At 36.3% G+C, this 16,214-nt stretch overlaps 1 pseudogene; it reads right to left on the minus strand.

Annotated features, from left to right (window-relative positions):
* Positions 1-682: 682 nt before the first annotated feature.
* LOC149558785 (U3 snoRNP-associated protein-like EMB2271) overlaps positions 683-16,214 on the minus strand; it is a 28,195-nt pseudogene continuing 12,663 nt past the window's right edge.

A 16,214-nucleotide genomic window follows, 5' to 3' on the forward strand; every position in this document is an offset into this window, starting at 1 on the left:
TTGGGCTTAATCCAAGTAAATCCCAAAAGGGACAGACATCACATGTTCACCTAAACGTGTAGGTTGACTTGCATTTACCTTGGATATCTGCATGTCCATAAGATATCTAGTGTTGCTGTTGCTCAAGAAAGGTATAAAAATGGTCCAACATTGCATTCAAAATTTTAATCAATTGAGAAAGGTTCATAAAAATACCAAATAACAAGTTGTGCAAACAATTATGAATTTGTGTTCACAAAAAAGGTTATTTATCATTCACGGTCATCCAATACTTGAGCTTAATGAAATGGTAAATCAAGATAAAAGGTATATGGGTACGTGAATCTTTATCAGAAAAGAAACCTTGAGCTAGGGAGATAGAGGCATGATGCACATTTAATCTAGCAATTAAACAAATAGACTACCCCTTATAAATCAATGTTTCAGCAGTAGGAGAATAGGAAGTATTAGGTGCAACCACATAAATGCAAGACCACGTTTATCATTAAAGAAGAATGCTCCTACCAAAAAAATGCAATGTCAATGCATGTATGTTAGAAATTTTGGCATTCTTCTAGATTGTTGAATATTAGAAGTTAGAACAAAAACAGACAAGAATTCAACCTTGAGCTGTTGTTGCCCACCATAGAAACAACAAATAAAAACCTTCAATATAAGCTGAAAATAAAAAATACAATGGTTTTGAATCATACTGAACTCAGATTGCGTATAAAAATAAAAAGCGTACCTGCCCAACTCCAGCAATAAGAAATCGTCCAGACTGTGCAAACGTAAGTGAATTAACAAATCCGGTCTGTTTTCCACATAGCACAACAAGGCATCTATTCAGATAACTGACATAACATGAACATAGGCTTAATATTTGAAACAAAATAAAGTATAGCCTCAGAGCATATGAAATGCACAAAACAAGAAATATAGCATAAAACATAATACTAATGGAATCGTGATTGTGTACCAACCTGAAGACCCAAAAATTTAAAATAAGAATATAATTAAATATCAATCTGAGAGAGAGAGAGAGAGAGAGAGAGAGAGAGAGAGAGAGATAAAAAGACGATGGAGCGGAAAAATGCAGACAAATTACAAAAAGATTGGGAGCACAAAAAAATGGAGCAATAATGCAGAATAATATATCAATTGAAGGAAAGTCTCAGGAGGCAAGAAGAGGAAGGGCAAGAGGTGAAAGTCCAAAATCTGCAAAAGGCTTCTTCCAAGTTGAGTGTGAATCAAAGATTCAAAAAAAATCAATAAGGGACACCTTGGCTAATGGATCGAGCTGGATTCTACATCAAGGATTAGGAGCCAAACTTTGACCCTTCTAACCACAATGTTTTGAATACACAATTGTGGATTAGAATGTATAACCGAACTCTAAAACTGGAGCACTTTGCTCCTGGTAGGACTAGACAATTACCTATACACTTTCATAATGGCTGATAAAATAAAATCATAAAATGATTTTGGTTATATGTGCACATTTGTGCCTTCCTAAGCCTACCACACAATGCCATATTCAATTGGAATCCGGACCTAAGAAAGGAGCTGAATACAAAAGGATGAAGTCAAGGGTTGTCAGAGTTCTACCCTAACTGCTCAAAATGTGGTCAAATCAAAGAGAATTGCTAAAGAATTCAAAACAACTGCTAGCCTTGGAAGAACCGAGTCTCTCGAGAAATAAGAAACAAAATCAAACCCCAAAACCTGGCAATAATTAGGTAGAAATGGAGATTTGCAAATAATATTGCATACAAATCATACTTTGTTAGGGGGATATTTGGATATATAAGGACAATCTACCTTTGATATCACCTTGAATCTTTTTGGAGGTGCAAAAAAAGTAGGGGAATATTCACCCCTAGGGAGAAATGAGAAAAGGACAAGGAATCGATCAGCAAACAGCCCACCCAATTCCAAATGAAAGATAAGCGGATGCAATACAAGGAGAAGAATAGGAACAAGTGCAACAAGAGATCCTCAATTATCAAACATGAAATCACTTGGAAAGAACGACACTAGTGATGAGTAAAATTAGTAGTATTACCTATATCTTTGCTCAAATTGAATATTTTTCTTGATCAAATGTATATGGCCCAACTATATGCACTAATAAAAAGAGTTCGGGAACAAATTATCATCTTTATTGATACCATTCATGTAATGTCCCCTTTCAGAACTAATATTATATCAAATCGAATATTTTTCCACAATTAAAAAAGGATTCGAGAAAATAATTATCATATTTATTGATACTATTCACGTGATGTCCTTTTTCAGAACAACTTATAGTTTGCTCTGAATTCACAAATCCAAAATGAAGCAAGAGCAAAAATGCAGTTAGAGTTGTAATTCTTAGCAGTTAGAGTCGCAATTCTTACTTAAATAAGATGAAATAAGTTGTATGAATACCGAAAGTCCAATTTTTCATATCAGCTTGATCTCTTAAATCAATCTCCTTTATCAAATGTTATTCTTCTACTCAGTCTACTCTCAAAATCTGCATAACACTCTTTTACTGTTATTCCTCCATTTTGGCTTGGAATGATAACTCTTGTATACTTTATTGGTAAAAGGGTCACCACATTTCATTAGAATTGAGTCAACACTTATCAATGCTGCCTTTGAGAATAATATAATATTCCCCAAATTGCTCTCCCTAAATGTCCTCAAATGAAACACTTGCCCCTTCATATCTTGCAATGTGAGCTTGAACCACACCTCTTCATCGTGGCTCCCTTTGCAAAGGTTTACCCCTCTTTGGATGAGACAACACTTAATAATTATGCTTTTGGAAAGAGTCACAACCCTTGAAAATTGGCCCTCTTTCAAAGAGTAACAAACCTCCAAAATCACCACGTTTTCAAAGAGTCACAACCCTTCAAGACTTTTGACACTTGAAGGAATCACTTCCTTATTTTCTTCTCATTTCTATTTATCCTCTTCAATTAATCTTCCTTGCTTCACACCTTCCATTTTATACTCTCTCCCCCTTTCAAATGAAGTTCTCCTCCCACTATATATCACATGTTTGATCGAGTTGCACCTTTTCATTTCATGCCTTTTGACCCTTCACCAACTTAACTAAAATTAATTATATTATATATTAATATTTATTTTATTACTTTATATTTTATTTTTATCCTTTTATATTTTGATTTAATTATGTTAAATCCTATTTCAAAAAGGGGACATTACATGCCCTTCCCAAATTTGCTCATCCTCAAGCAATGATTAAATGATCATGGAATCTCATCCATATCCACCTTCCACTGCACAATTATTATCATATGTGTTCTCTCCCTTATTTTGAAAGTGAATTATGATCAATAGTAGAAACTTGACAAAGCTTGAGAGAATTTTTTCTCTCTTCTTCTAGAAAAAAGATCAAGCCCATCTCATAATGGTGTCAATTGAATTTGCAAATGCCAATGTTCGCATGATAGCATACCACAAATTCATATCTTTTTGTTCACTCTTAGTTATTCTCTTCTTCTAGATCAACTAAAAACATAAAGCAAAGCATGGATCGTACACTTGAAAACATGATGCATACACATGAATGCGTGAAAACATGGAGCATTCACAAAGAAAACAAGTGAATATATCGAAACACAAAGCATAACATTAAAACACAAAACATACACATAAAAAAAATGGAGGGAACACATGAATATAATGTAGCCAAAGTTAACTTGGTCCACAAAATAGGTAGGAAAGTCCAACCAAGACCAAAACCATCTCTTAGGGTAATCAATTCACCACTTAGGCCACATGAGGCAATAACATAAAATCGGGACCAAAACCATCCCTTGGGGTAATCAATTCATCATTTGGCCCACAGGAGGCAAGGACGCCCAACCAGAACCAAATCCATCCCTTAGGGTAATTAATTTATCATTTAAGTTTTTAACCCACAAGAGGCAAGAATATTCAATCAAGACTAGATCCATCTTGTAATGTCCCTATCATAGATCACCACAAGTTGCAGAGAACATTAGCCTATCAATTAATATAACAACCCTTCATCATTTATGCCCTTTAAAAGAGTCACAACCCTTCATAATTGGCCTCTTTGAAAGAGTCACAAGCCTTCGTAATTAGTACCTTTTCAAAGAGTCCCAACCCTTCAAAACTTTTGCCCTTTGAAGGAGTCACATCCTTATCTTTTAATTTCCTTTTTTTTCTTCTATTAATTCTTCCTTTCTTCATACCTTTCCCTTTTTACTCCTTTCTCTCCCCTTTCTAATGAAGTTCTCTTCTCTATTTATATATGTCATGTTTGAAGGAGTCACAACTTTTCATTTAATGCCTTTTGAACCTTTATTGACTTAATTTTGTATTGTTATATTTTAATATTATTAAATTTTTATATATAAATTATTTTTTGTTCTCTTATAATTTTATTTTATTATTACTTATTATTAGGTCCTATTTCAAAAAGGGGACATTAGAATTCAACAAAAATATATTATTAATGAGATAATTTAGCGGTTGTTAAGAAGGTGAAGCAATCATAACTGGACTTTATATTATTTGTAAATGGAGCAAGTTTACCAAACACTAAACTAAAAGACGCACCCTTAACTTGGATAAATCGTCATTTGAGTTTTTTTAATATAACTAAAGATACTAGATCAGTAGCAACTGGAAATCTTTCCCACTTGTGCATAAAGTATGCTTGTTATTCTTGGATCTGACCACTTCTCAATTTAGCTACTACACAAAGAAGATCAAAACCTAGATCAATGCCCGTTTGAATTAGAAAATATGTGGCTCAAAGATCCAAATTTCAATTCCAATATGGAATAACAACGAGCTGACGCTAAGTCACAAGGTTCTACTTTGGGTTTGTAATAATAAAACTAAGATTATGCAAGGGTACAAATTTGAAAAAACAAAATCAACATTACAATCGCCTTATATAAATTTAATTATTTTGAAGTAATATATCCACAAAATTATCAAAATAGTTTAACATTACCTATAAGAGTTTCTGGATTAAATTGTGTCGAATAATTTTGCATCAATGTTCCAAATCACACTCAATTATCCATCATCAAGATGAAAATAAGAAAGCATAAGAAAAATAGGATAAAGTTACAAACCTAAACAAGTGAAATAGAGTGGGAGAGGTGGAAAAATACAATTGTAGAGAACTTGTGATGCAGGAGCATCCTGGGTTTCTTTATAATCCTGCACATTAGTTCATTCTGCCTAGTTCCAATTGGGCCGACTTCGCTCACATTTAATTTTGGTATAGTCAAATTATATTTGATGAGGGCCAACTTGTGGTTTCTCCATGTTCTAGAATTATCCGTAAGCCATTTTGGCAAGTATAAGTAGGGTGTTTAGGTTTAGGGTTAAGGTAGACTTTTGGGGAGAGTTCAATAGAAAAGAGATATGTGGATTTAAAAAGCTGATTTGAAGATCTGGAAGTTGTACATTTGTAATTGGTCGTAACCCAAAAGGCCTTACAGCTGGGCATGTATGCTGAATATTTGATGAATCAATAAATATATCCTTGTTCTCCCTCTCCTTGGTGTTGTTCCTCGTGTTTGCTTCCGTTGTGTTAACTCTTGTAGGGTGGTTTTGATAGCTGGGTGTGCCTTTGGCCCTAGTTATTCATCCCTTGCCTGCATCAGTTGGTATCAGAGCCCAAAGTTCATCCTTGTGGAGATTGGATCATGTAGAACCCTGATTTGGATGTGGTTGTAGGGTGGCAGATCTGTGGATTTGACCTATAACTTGTAGAGGGTTACGATCTTGCAGGAACCTAATTTGTAAAGATGGTTCGTGGTAGAGGAAATAATGTTGATAACGCTATATTGGATCAGTTAAGACAAATTGCACCCAGATTAGATGATGTGGAGACAGCCCGAAAGAGAGGAGCGCATCTTGAAGATGTAAGTGATGATGAAGCAGCAACACCAGACCATAATCCAGAACCTGAAGAAGATCGAGATGAGGAAAGATTGTTGCGATTATTGTCTAGGGCAAATTCAAAGCCTGCTGTAGAAGTTGTCCCTTATGATGGGAAATTGGATACAAATACTGTGCTAGATTGGATCTCTGATATGGAGAAGTTCTTTTGGTATGAAAACACTCCTGATAACAGAAAGGTGAAGATTGCAGTCACTAGGCTGAAAGGTCATGCATCATTATGGTGGGAGCACTTGCAAACTAATAGACAAAGGAGAGGAAAGGAGAAGATAAGAACTTGGCCAAAGATGGTGAACAAGGTAAAGAACAAATCCCTTTCTGCTGATTACCAAGTTAGCTTATTGAGAAAGATGCAAAATTTGAAACAAAGGGACATGACTGTGAAAGAATATACCGAGGAATTCTATAGATTGGACATCAGATCTGGACATGTGGATGATGATGTTGAAAAAATTGCAAGGTACATTAATGGATTGAGACTCTGTATCACATGAAAAGTTCTAGTAACACTATGAGGTGTTCAAGTCATTTCAGATTGACAGGTCTAGAAAATGTGTAACTGCTATTGAAAACATCCCCAAATCCATCATAAGCCTCCATGCATGATACAAGTATTATGGTGAATGGTCATATCCCCCCCATAATATTGATGTAGCCCCTCTATCATATGGTGTGATAGTGAACATTGTTCCAAATATGCAGATTTTTCCAAATTTGACTTTATGTTAGATATATTCTAGAAGTGTTTAATGATATTTGTCTCTTCTGAAGATGAACATGATTGTTACCATCCCTATTAACAAAACATTGTTCAACTGGATCACGTATTTCCTATCTCAGCTACCGCTGTGATGACCCCTTCCTTTTGGTAAGTTTTCTCTCAATTTGTTTAGGGTGATAATATAATTATCTTATTTTGACAATAGACGTTACACTCTTACACTCTTACTCATTGAATCAACATTCCCATTTCATACTTCCTTATCACTAAAATTATGCTATCAATTTCTTATACAACTGGAGACCATATTTTTGTTATGATGACATTTCCAAACCATTTTCTTCACAATAATCAATGTCCTCAAATATGATTGCTGTCTAGTTCTATCTTGGTTATTGACTTATCATAGATTGGGATGATACAATTGCAGTCTTTAATAGTGCCTTGTGTTAATTTGGATCAGTTTGGATTTTTCATTAAACTCCTCAACTAAGTAAGAAATGGACCGACTTCCTATGAGACCCCCATCATTGTTTGTTTATATGTGGCAAAAATACTGACCGTATGTTCTAAGTGATGAATCGATTCCCTTTTCTCCAATTCGGTGATTATATCAATAATAAGCATCACAAAATTCTTCTGTGTCTTCACCTTTCAGCAAATACCCAAAATAGTTGATTTAATATTATTCCTTGGGTCGATACTTATGCTTTGTTAGCATGTTATTTGTATATAATGATCATCAGTAGTTTCTGACATATGCTGAATAGACACAAAGTCTGAATCTTCATTCGTACCATTGACTATGTATTCTTCCATGTGTATTCCCTGGTTGGATATTCATTGTCTGATTATATTCCAATCATATTAAATATTATTCGATTTATAAATTGCAATCCCTCTTTTTCCATCATAGTCATCTGGGACTAATGAATTTACCCTAGAGTTGAATTTCTGTATGATAGCTGAAAGAGAAACTGAGATTTTTTATGATATATAATTGTGAGGTTCTATACTGGTCGCTAATTCCGACTGGACCTGACTTATGTGATTCCTTCCTTCTTGATTATTTCTATCACTCATTTTTATTCATTGATTGAGGTGTCATCCTAAGCTATAGAAAACTGGATAATATATATTGATGTCTGAATTGAGTCTAATCATTGATGCTTATAGTACCAACACTGCCAATAGAGAATATTGCTGGAGCATTCGAATGAATCTCTGAGATAACTTCTATTAATATTCATCTTCCTTTATAGTTCAGCAATGGTAGGTTTTTGTGTGAAGAGAATTTGTTCAATTCTAGTTTCTGCACTGTGTATTTAAAATATGGTCTGTAGAACAAGTCTTCAAATGATAGTAGACCTGATTCTCTTCCATAGTGTGGATGCTCAATAATAGGTATCAATGTAAGTCTTGTTTGATGAGTCAATCCTTATATTCCATTGACTCGAGTATACGTGGTAGTAGGTTATTTGTGATACCTTATCTTCTTTCATTCCCATAGCTGAGATGAAGTTTGTTTTGCCTGCAGATACCTTTCATTTTTGTTGTTTGATAATCCTCTATGCACTATACATATATAATCTTTATTATATCAACATTGTATCTTATGATTAAATCAATCCAACTGTAGCTATAATCTTAACAATATGCACTCAAATACAAGGAAAGTTTTACATCAGAAGTTAAAAAGGCAGAAAAGCAAGCCCTTAATGTAACATATATTTGCAATATGCAATAGTGCAAGACAATCATCTTTTAATGAGTCTAATTAGATAACCTTAGCATTTATCTTCAATTAACTTCAGCAATATGAACTTCCCACTAAAAATATGCTCACTGGTGCTATTTAAATTTTAATTAGGCCTTTTCTCATCTGACATTGACTTCAGAACAGAAAAAGGTGATCTCATTTCTTACCAAAGGTATATCATGCACAACTTTAAGGCTTTTACTGCTGTTCTCAATAGCCCACAATCGCACAATTCCATCACCAGCCCCTGATGCAGCAAGATCACTCCCTCTACACACTGCAAGAGCTCCAACCCAGGACTCTACAGAAGAGCTACTTCCCATTTTATGTGTTACGTTACCATTTCCTGCATCCAAGCAAAAAATTCAACACAATGTTTTAAACACATAAACTAGAGAAGAAAAGAAAGAGAAACAAATGAACCAAAACAAAAGCGTGTTAAAAACATAGACATCCAAAAAGCAGTAACAAGGTCCAAGCTTGCAGGTTGTGTAATGTCTCCATTTTGGGTTTTTTTTACAATGCAATTGGTGTTGGCTTTGCAGGTTAGTGTCAGCCTGATCAGAGGAATAATTTGCCAATGAGCTTAGATGGTTTAAAGGAGTCATTAGTACTTTCACATGTTATTTACAACTTCTGGTTGTTAATGTTTTCGAACCAGAATACAGGAATGCGATAACAAATGACACAATAAGTTATCCTGAGAAAACCCTCCTACTCAGGGGTGGAAAATCCAGCCCCACAAAATATAGACCCTTTAATAGAAAGCTAAAACAAATACACAGGACTCTTAAACTTCTGATTATCAATACCAAACAATCGATCAGTCAGTAGTATACGAAGTTCAATCACTTCAACTATGCAGATACAGAATATAAAATTTCTTCAAGTATCTCACAGATACAGACAATAATGAGATTAACTAACTCACTCAAATCTGGTTTATCACAGATCACATACATACAAATACAATATCATAAGATGCACTTGATACAGAAGATTTACTCATATTTCAGAACGGTAAATATCTATGCAGCAAAATGATCAAACACCCAATACTCCCTCTCAACCCAATTTCTCTCCAACTGAACAGTATAATAAAGGCCTTTGTCTTGATAAAAGAACAGAAACATTGCCATTACAAATGTTGAATCATCAGCAATTAAAAAAGAGTGTTGATTGGAAACTCCAGCGATTCCTTATTCCAGGTGAGCTGAAAACAAGAAGCCCAACAAACTCTGCATGGAATATGAATGATGGGTGGTGACAGTTACCAAAGTATGTAGGGCATAATAAAGCAATAATGAGATTAAAGATAACCAGTAGTGGGTTTGGGGTAGTTAGGAAGCAAGGGGTTGCATCTGTTGGTCTCCTTAACCAACCGAGCACTATTTAAGAACATTGGAACATGAATGATGCACTGTTGGTTCTTGGTAATAAATAACGAATACTATTTCCCTCGTGAATATCAGGTACAGTTGCCATTGGTAATAATTGCCTACAGATTGGTATTGGTAACATCCAATACATGTTTGATCTATCCTGTACTAAAACCCCTCTACATTTTGGCATCGTTGCCTAAGTTTGAACCTGGAGGTCCTACTATAGGCAGATGGAATAATTGGCAGGCCATTACTAGCACAAGTACAAGTCGTAAATAGCCACAAGGAAGGAATAGAAGGACTAGGTGACGAGGGTTGGTAGAAACGAGGGAAGTCTTGGTTGTCAATACATGCAAGAGGGAATCAGCAGGAAGCAGTTGCTCAAAACATGGTATAGAACGAGCTTTTGAGTACCGCCAGCCTTGTACAACTGTGTGGGAAAACAACCCAAAGGCTAGAGACTTGGAGACTTGGTACGAGTGGGAACTTCATAAGCAATGATGTATCAGAGTACAAGAACAAGAGGTACGAGTACGAGAACTAGTAAGAGTACTAGAAATCTATCATGTATACGAAATCTCTCCTGTACAAAAAATCTGTCTTCTATGAGAAATCTGTCATGTACGCTGACGTACGAAGAATCTGTCATACGCAGAGTTTGAAGTACGAGTACGCCAACGCACTAGGAGGATCTTGACAAACACCAATAACCCAGAAAACAAATAGTGGAAGAGATAGAATGGCTACAAGAAAGCAAAAACTCCCTAAATTTACGGCAGAAGGAACCGAGGATCCGACATGGCATTGTAGAATTTGTATTACCATATGGCAAGCGAATGGGGAGAATGACATCGATAAATGGTTAAAGGCATTTCTTGCCACCCTAAGAGGTATGGCTATTGATTGGTATGCAGACTTGGAGGTTGGGAAGAAGGCCACATGGAAGGATCTTCGCATAGCTTTCGAGGAAGAATTCAAACTCCTAAGGGATGATGATAAGATTGTAATAGAGATATACAACACGAGACAAGGGAAAAATATATTGGTAAGAGCAAATAGTAGGAGGCTGAAGGAGTTGATAGGGAAACTAGATTACAAACCTGCAAATGAGCTAAAGAAAAGGTGGTTTATTGAAGGGTTAACTCCCTTTCTAAGGGGTAAAATGAAAATTGTCCCACCATCATCATTTGCTTACACATGTACTCGGGCAATGGATATAGAAAGCGAAAGTAAAATGGCTAAAGGAAGGAGGCATGGGAGTGGAAGCGAGAGTTCCAAAGAAAGTGGGAACGAGTCTAAAACCATACAAGCATTACGAAAAGACACGATGAGGATGATGAAGGAACTAACTAGAAGCAAGGAGGAGAAAGGAGAAGGAGAAGAATTATGGTGCACACACTGTGAGAAGGAAGGACACATAAAGAACACTTGTCCCTGAAAGGCATTCTATGACATATGTCAGGTATTGGGCCACTCCAAGGATTGTCCTTGCAATTTAGAGGCACGCAATGCTCCGATATTTTTTACTCAAGGAGAACCATCCACACCTTCCTTCTACTCCTCCACACAACAAAAATATGGAAGCATCATCTAGAGGATACAACAGCAGGTCTAGCAACAACAACAATACTAATAACACACCAAGGAGCAGAGTCTGGTACGGCTCTAGGGGGCGGCCTATGATACAATGTAGGAGGTGTAATGAATGGGGACACTGTGTACATGACTGTCAAAGTGGTGGTGGATAGAGTGGAGGGATGCTTTGTAAGTGGTGCAGACCAAGCAACCACAAGGATGCCAACTGCACCAAATAGAAAAGTGTGAACATGCTTGAGGTGGCAAGGCCAAATGGGGAAGTATTGGCTATCACCTGGATGTGGGCGAGAAAATTTTCATATCCTTACATGAGTACAGATAAGAAGAGATTAGAAGAGGTGAGGAAGGAGATCTGAGACTTCATGGAGGAGGAAAAAGGAAATACTTCCAAATCTGCTTTCACTGAATCATTTTTGGAAAACATAATCATGAAGCAAGTCCTTGAGGCCACTGTACCAGTAAAGATTAGAGATATGTTAAAAACCCTACCACAATTGAAGGTGGCAATAACCCACAAAACCAGTACTAAGGAGGACCAATGAAGGAAGAAAAAGCAAGGAAGGACAACAACACTATGCTGACCATGGGGGAACATGAGGTATTTCAGCCAGATTGTAATATGTTGCAGGTACAAGCAATAGAATCTGAAGAAGAATAAGCAAGATGTAAATTGAAACTTTATAAAGAACGGAAAGGGGAATTGCCTACTTACTCCATAGACATAAAAGAAAGCTAGGGGGAGGTAATAAAAGGAGACATAATAAAAACATAAGAGAGGACTAAAGTGCAAATAATCAATTCAGAGAGGAAAAGGAAACCTAATATTTCCCCTTTACATAAAAGATGGAGGGGTGACTTTCAAGTAAGAATTGTCATACGCAGAAGGGTTAGTAGATTGGAGGGAATTGTGGTACAAGAGCCAGCCTACGTACATAACCACACAGTACAAAGAGCCTAGACAGAAGGATAAGTAAGATCCTCCGTATGCAAGGGAGACAAGAAACATAGCATGGGGAAGCACACGTAGGGAAGGATGCTTGCGTACGAAGAATACATCAAGAGGCTCACGTACACAGAAAGGAAGCAGATTGCATCTGAGAAGGGAAGCCAATCACCCACGTAGGAAGGATAAGAGGAGGTGGCAGCATGGGAGCAATAAGGAATGAAAAGAATGGCGTACGTAGTGAAGAAACAACAGACATACACAAAAGAGGAATAGGAAGTGTACACGGAAGACAAGCATGAAGAGGAGTAAGTGAGACAGGAAGCGCACGTGAGAAACAAGGGAATAAAAGGATACAGAGAGATGTACAAAGTGGAGTTGGTATAAGGAGGGAACAAGGTAGCGTATGGAGAATAGGAGTATGCAAAAAAATCAAAGTAAGACTACACATAGGAAGAAAGAGGAAGGACAACATACGAGCTTCCATAGCCAACCAAGAGAGCTCCAGCACCGCAAAGAAAAGCTCATCAAAGAAGAGTCGGGAGGTGTACGTTCAAGAGTGGAGGAGGAAGTGGTACAGGTTGCAGAACTGAATGAAGGTAATATAAATATTATTTTGTGTAAGAGAAAAGACTCTTTAATGTCAAACAAACTTTGCAAATGATATCCTTAATACTGGGCAGTGATAGTAAGGAAGGACATCACTTCATCTTCTGTTGAATACATACTCTCAAAGTATGAACAAAGAACACAGCACAAATATCAGATATCATCTATGTTGAAGACAAGAACCAACAAAGAACAAGAAGTTGTAGAAATCATCAACACATGTGATCAAACCAAGAGAAGACGACTTCAGTACAGCAAGTGAAAATACTCTAAGAAATCTTAGCTGATCACACATGTGAGAATGATCTCTTACACAGCTACAAAACACTCACTTCCTCTTAGCAAGTGAGTGATGATTCAGGTGTCTTGCCATCTCTTAACAAGACTAGTATAAGAAGCTGCTACCAATAAGTGTCAATTAAAAATTCTCATCACAGATTTCCTCAACATAATATTGTCATCTCAGCATGACATTCACCATGGCTACTCCCAAAGGGTGAAAGATATGCACATGGCTTCTACCATGGCTACTCCCAGAGGATGGAACAAGGATTTTCACCTCAAACTTCTCTCATAAAGAAGCATGCATTAACTAAGAATTGCACCTCGAACTTCTCCTTCACGAAAAAGAACTCAGAATTGCACCTCGAACTTCTCCTTCACGAAAAAGAACTCATTAACAAAGGATTGCACCTCAAACTTCTCCCTCACAAGAACTCATTAATGAGGGATTGCACCTCGAACTTCTCCCTCACGTAGAAGAACTCATTAACAAAAGAGTGCACCTCAAACTTTCCCCTCGTGGAGAAAAACTCATTAAAAACTCATTAACAACATGCATAAGAATCACTAAAGTTGAGACTCTCTCTCAACAAAGACTCCATCTGAACAAGGGCAGCATTCTTGCTGCTTTAATTATCATAATAAAAGCGCTGATTCCAGCGTTTGACCAGCCAAGGATCTTTTGTACTCGCACTACTACATGAGCTTGCTGATCTCTACAAAGGACTTGGCACTCTCCCTCTATTGCACAAGCTCCCTTTAAATCTCATTTCTTACTCTTCAAAGAAACAAATCACAATGACAAACTCAATAGGTTCTTCTCTAAAAGGATGTGTCACCAATTCAGTTCCACGGCTGCAAGCATTCCCCATGTTCGTTTCTACAACCTACAAGAGCTTGAATATAATCTCTCATCTTGTTCCTTCTCATGTTGAATTTTGTTGCTGCAATAGAGATCTTTATCTCTCGAAATCTAGACGTTATTACCGTTATTGTCATCTTCAGCTGGAAAGGGCACTTAAGTTTAATTTGTAATATTAAATGTAAATGACGTGTCATTCACATGCATTGAGGCATGAATATTCAAAGAGATATAATTAATTATAGGACTTGTGAGAATCTCAAGAGACCTTTGATTATAATGTGAAGAGTCTCTCCTATTGTTATATATTCGTATCAAGCAAAGGATATTGTACACTTGAACATTTCATTATCAATAAAGATATATTTGTGTTATGTGGCTAGGTTTTCCCAAGATAATTCTGGTGTTCTTTTTTCAGTTTTCTCTCTTTCTTATTGCTGGTTATCTTTATGGATTTCTGAGCTCTAGTTTTAACATCTCAAACAATCCTAGAAGCATATTTAGAGAGATTAGTAGAAGTTCAAAGAATCAAACTATCCTAAAGAGAAATATACAGATCAATGCTAAAAGCATACACTATTCCTAGTGTTCTAAGATGAATTAATATTAACTACATAAAATTCATAATCAATATTCAAATGCATAACTCTTTATTGCCTAAATTTACTCACAGAATTATAGTGCACAAAAAAAGTGAAGAATTCGAACACCAGCACATCTGCTATTCTTGTAGACATGAATGCCAACCATATAAGCATAGACAAGCATTACACCATACTCCCCATTGATATCAATAAAAGATGGAAGCTTCTTCAAAGATTCTACCCTCCAAGGCTCTTCAGTCACGTGTTCTCATAAGCATCCCTTATTTCTTGCATCTCTTAAATTCTCAATTTTCCTATTCTGATTGTGCATCATTCTTCAACCTGGCTCTGATGCCATGCTAATGTTTTTGAATCAGAATATAGGCAAAAAAGCAGAAACACAATAACAAATGACACCAAGTTCTCCTAGGAAAACCCTCCTACTCAAGCGTGAAAAACCCAACCTGAAAAAATATAGACCCTTTTATAGAAAGTTAAAACAAATACACAGAACTTTGACTTCTGATTATGGATACCAAACAGTCAATCAATCAGCAGTATATGAAGTTCAATCACTTCAGCTATGCAGATACAGAATATAAAAGTTCTTCAAGTATCTCATAGATACAAACAATAATGAGCATAACTCACTCACTCAAATCTGTTTTTTCAAATCTGTATGTGAAAAATACTGCAGAACTGAATGAAGGTAATTATAAAGATTATTTTGTGTAACAGAAAAGAGCCTCTCTTTAATCTTGAACAAAATTTGCATATGATATCCATAATACTTGGCAGTGACGGTAAGGAAGGACATCACTTGATCTTCGATCGAATACATACTCTCAAAGTATGAACAAAGAACATAAGACAAATATCAAATAGCATCTCTGCTGAAGACGAGAACCAACAAGATAATTAAAAGTAGAAATCATCATCTTTCCTGTAGCTCTAAGAGAAGATGATTCAAAGGGTTTCTCAGCATCAAAAGATGGTACTATTTTTCATTGGGATGTTGAAACAGGTGCAAGTGAGAAATATGACTGGCCCAGCAAGGAAGCCTCTACAAAAATTTTAAATAGGAAGCAGGGCAGCAAACATATTCTATCAATGGCTATCAGTTCTGATGACTGGTACATGGCTACTGGAGGATTAGATCGTTTTGTTCATCTATGGGATACCCGCACACGGGAACATATTCAAGTACAAATTTCATAACCTCTAGTGCTTATCCATTATTAATCTGGGCAGAGCAATCATTCAATTTTTAATCTTCTCTATTTACTGCAGGCCTTTCCAGGTCACAGGGGAGCTGTGTCTTGTTTATCTTTTTGGCAAGGTAAACAGCAACTCATATCTGGATCATTTGATCGCACAATCAAATTGTGGAGTGCAGAGGACAGATTGTACATGGATACTCTCTACGGTCATCAAAGTGAAATCCTAATGGTAGATTGCTTGCGAAAAGAACGAGTTCTTTCTGTTGGACGTGATCACACATTGCGTTTATGGAAGGTATCTTTTAATGTATTGGTG

This window comes from Cupressus sempervirens, chromosome 5 (assembly GCF_028749045.1).
Source record: "Cupressus sempervirens isolate cs-2001-9-10 chromosome 5, ASM2874904v1, whole genome shotgun sequence".
Classification (NCBI taxonomy): domain Eukaryota; kingdom Viridiplantae; phylum Streptophyta; class Pinopsida; order Cupressales; family Cupressaceae; genus Cupressus; species Cupressus sempervirens.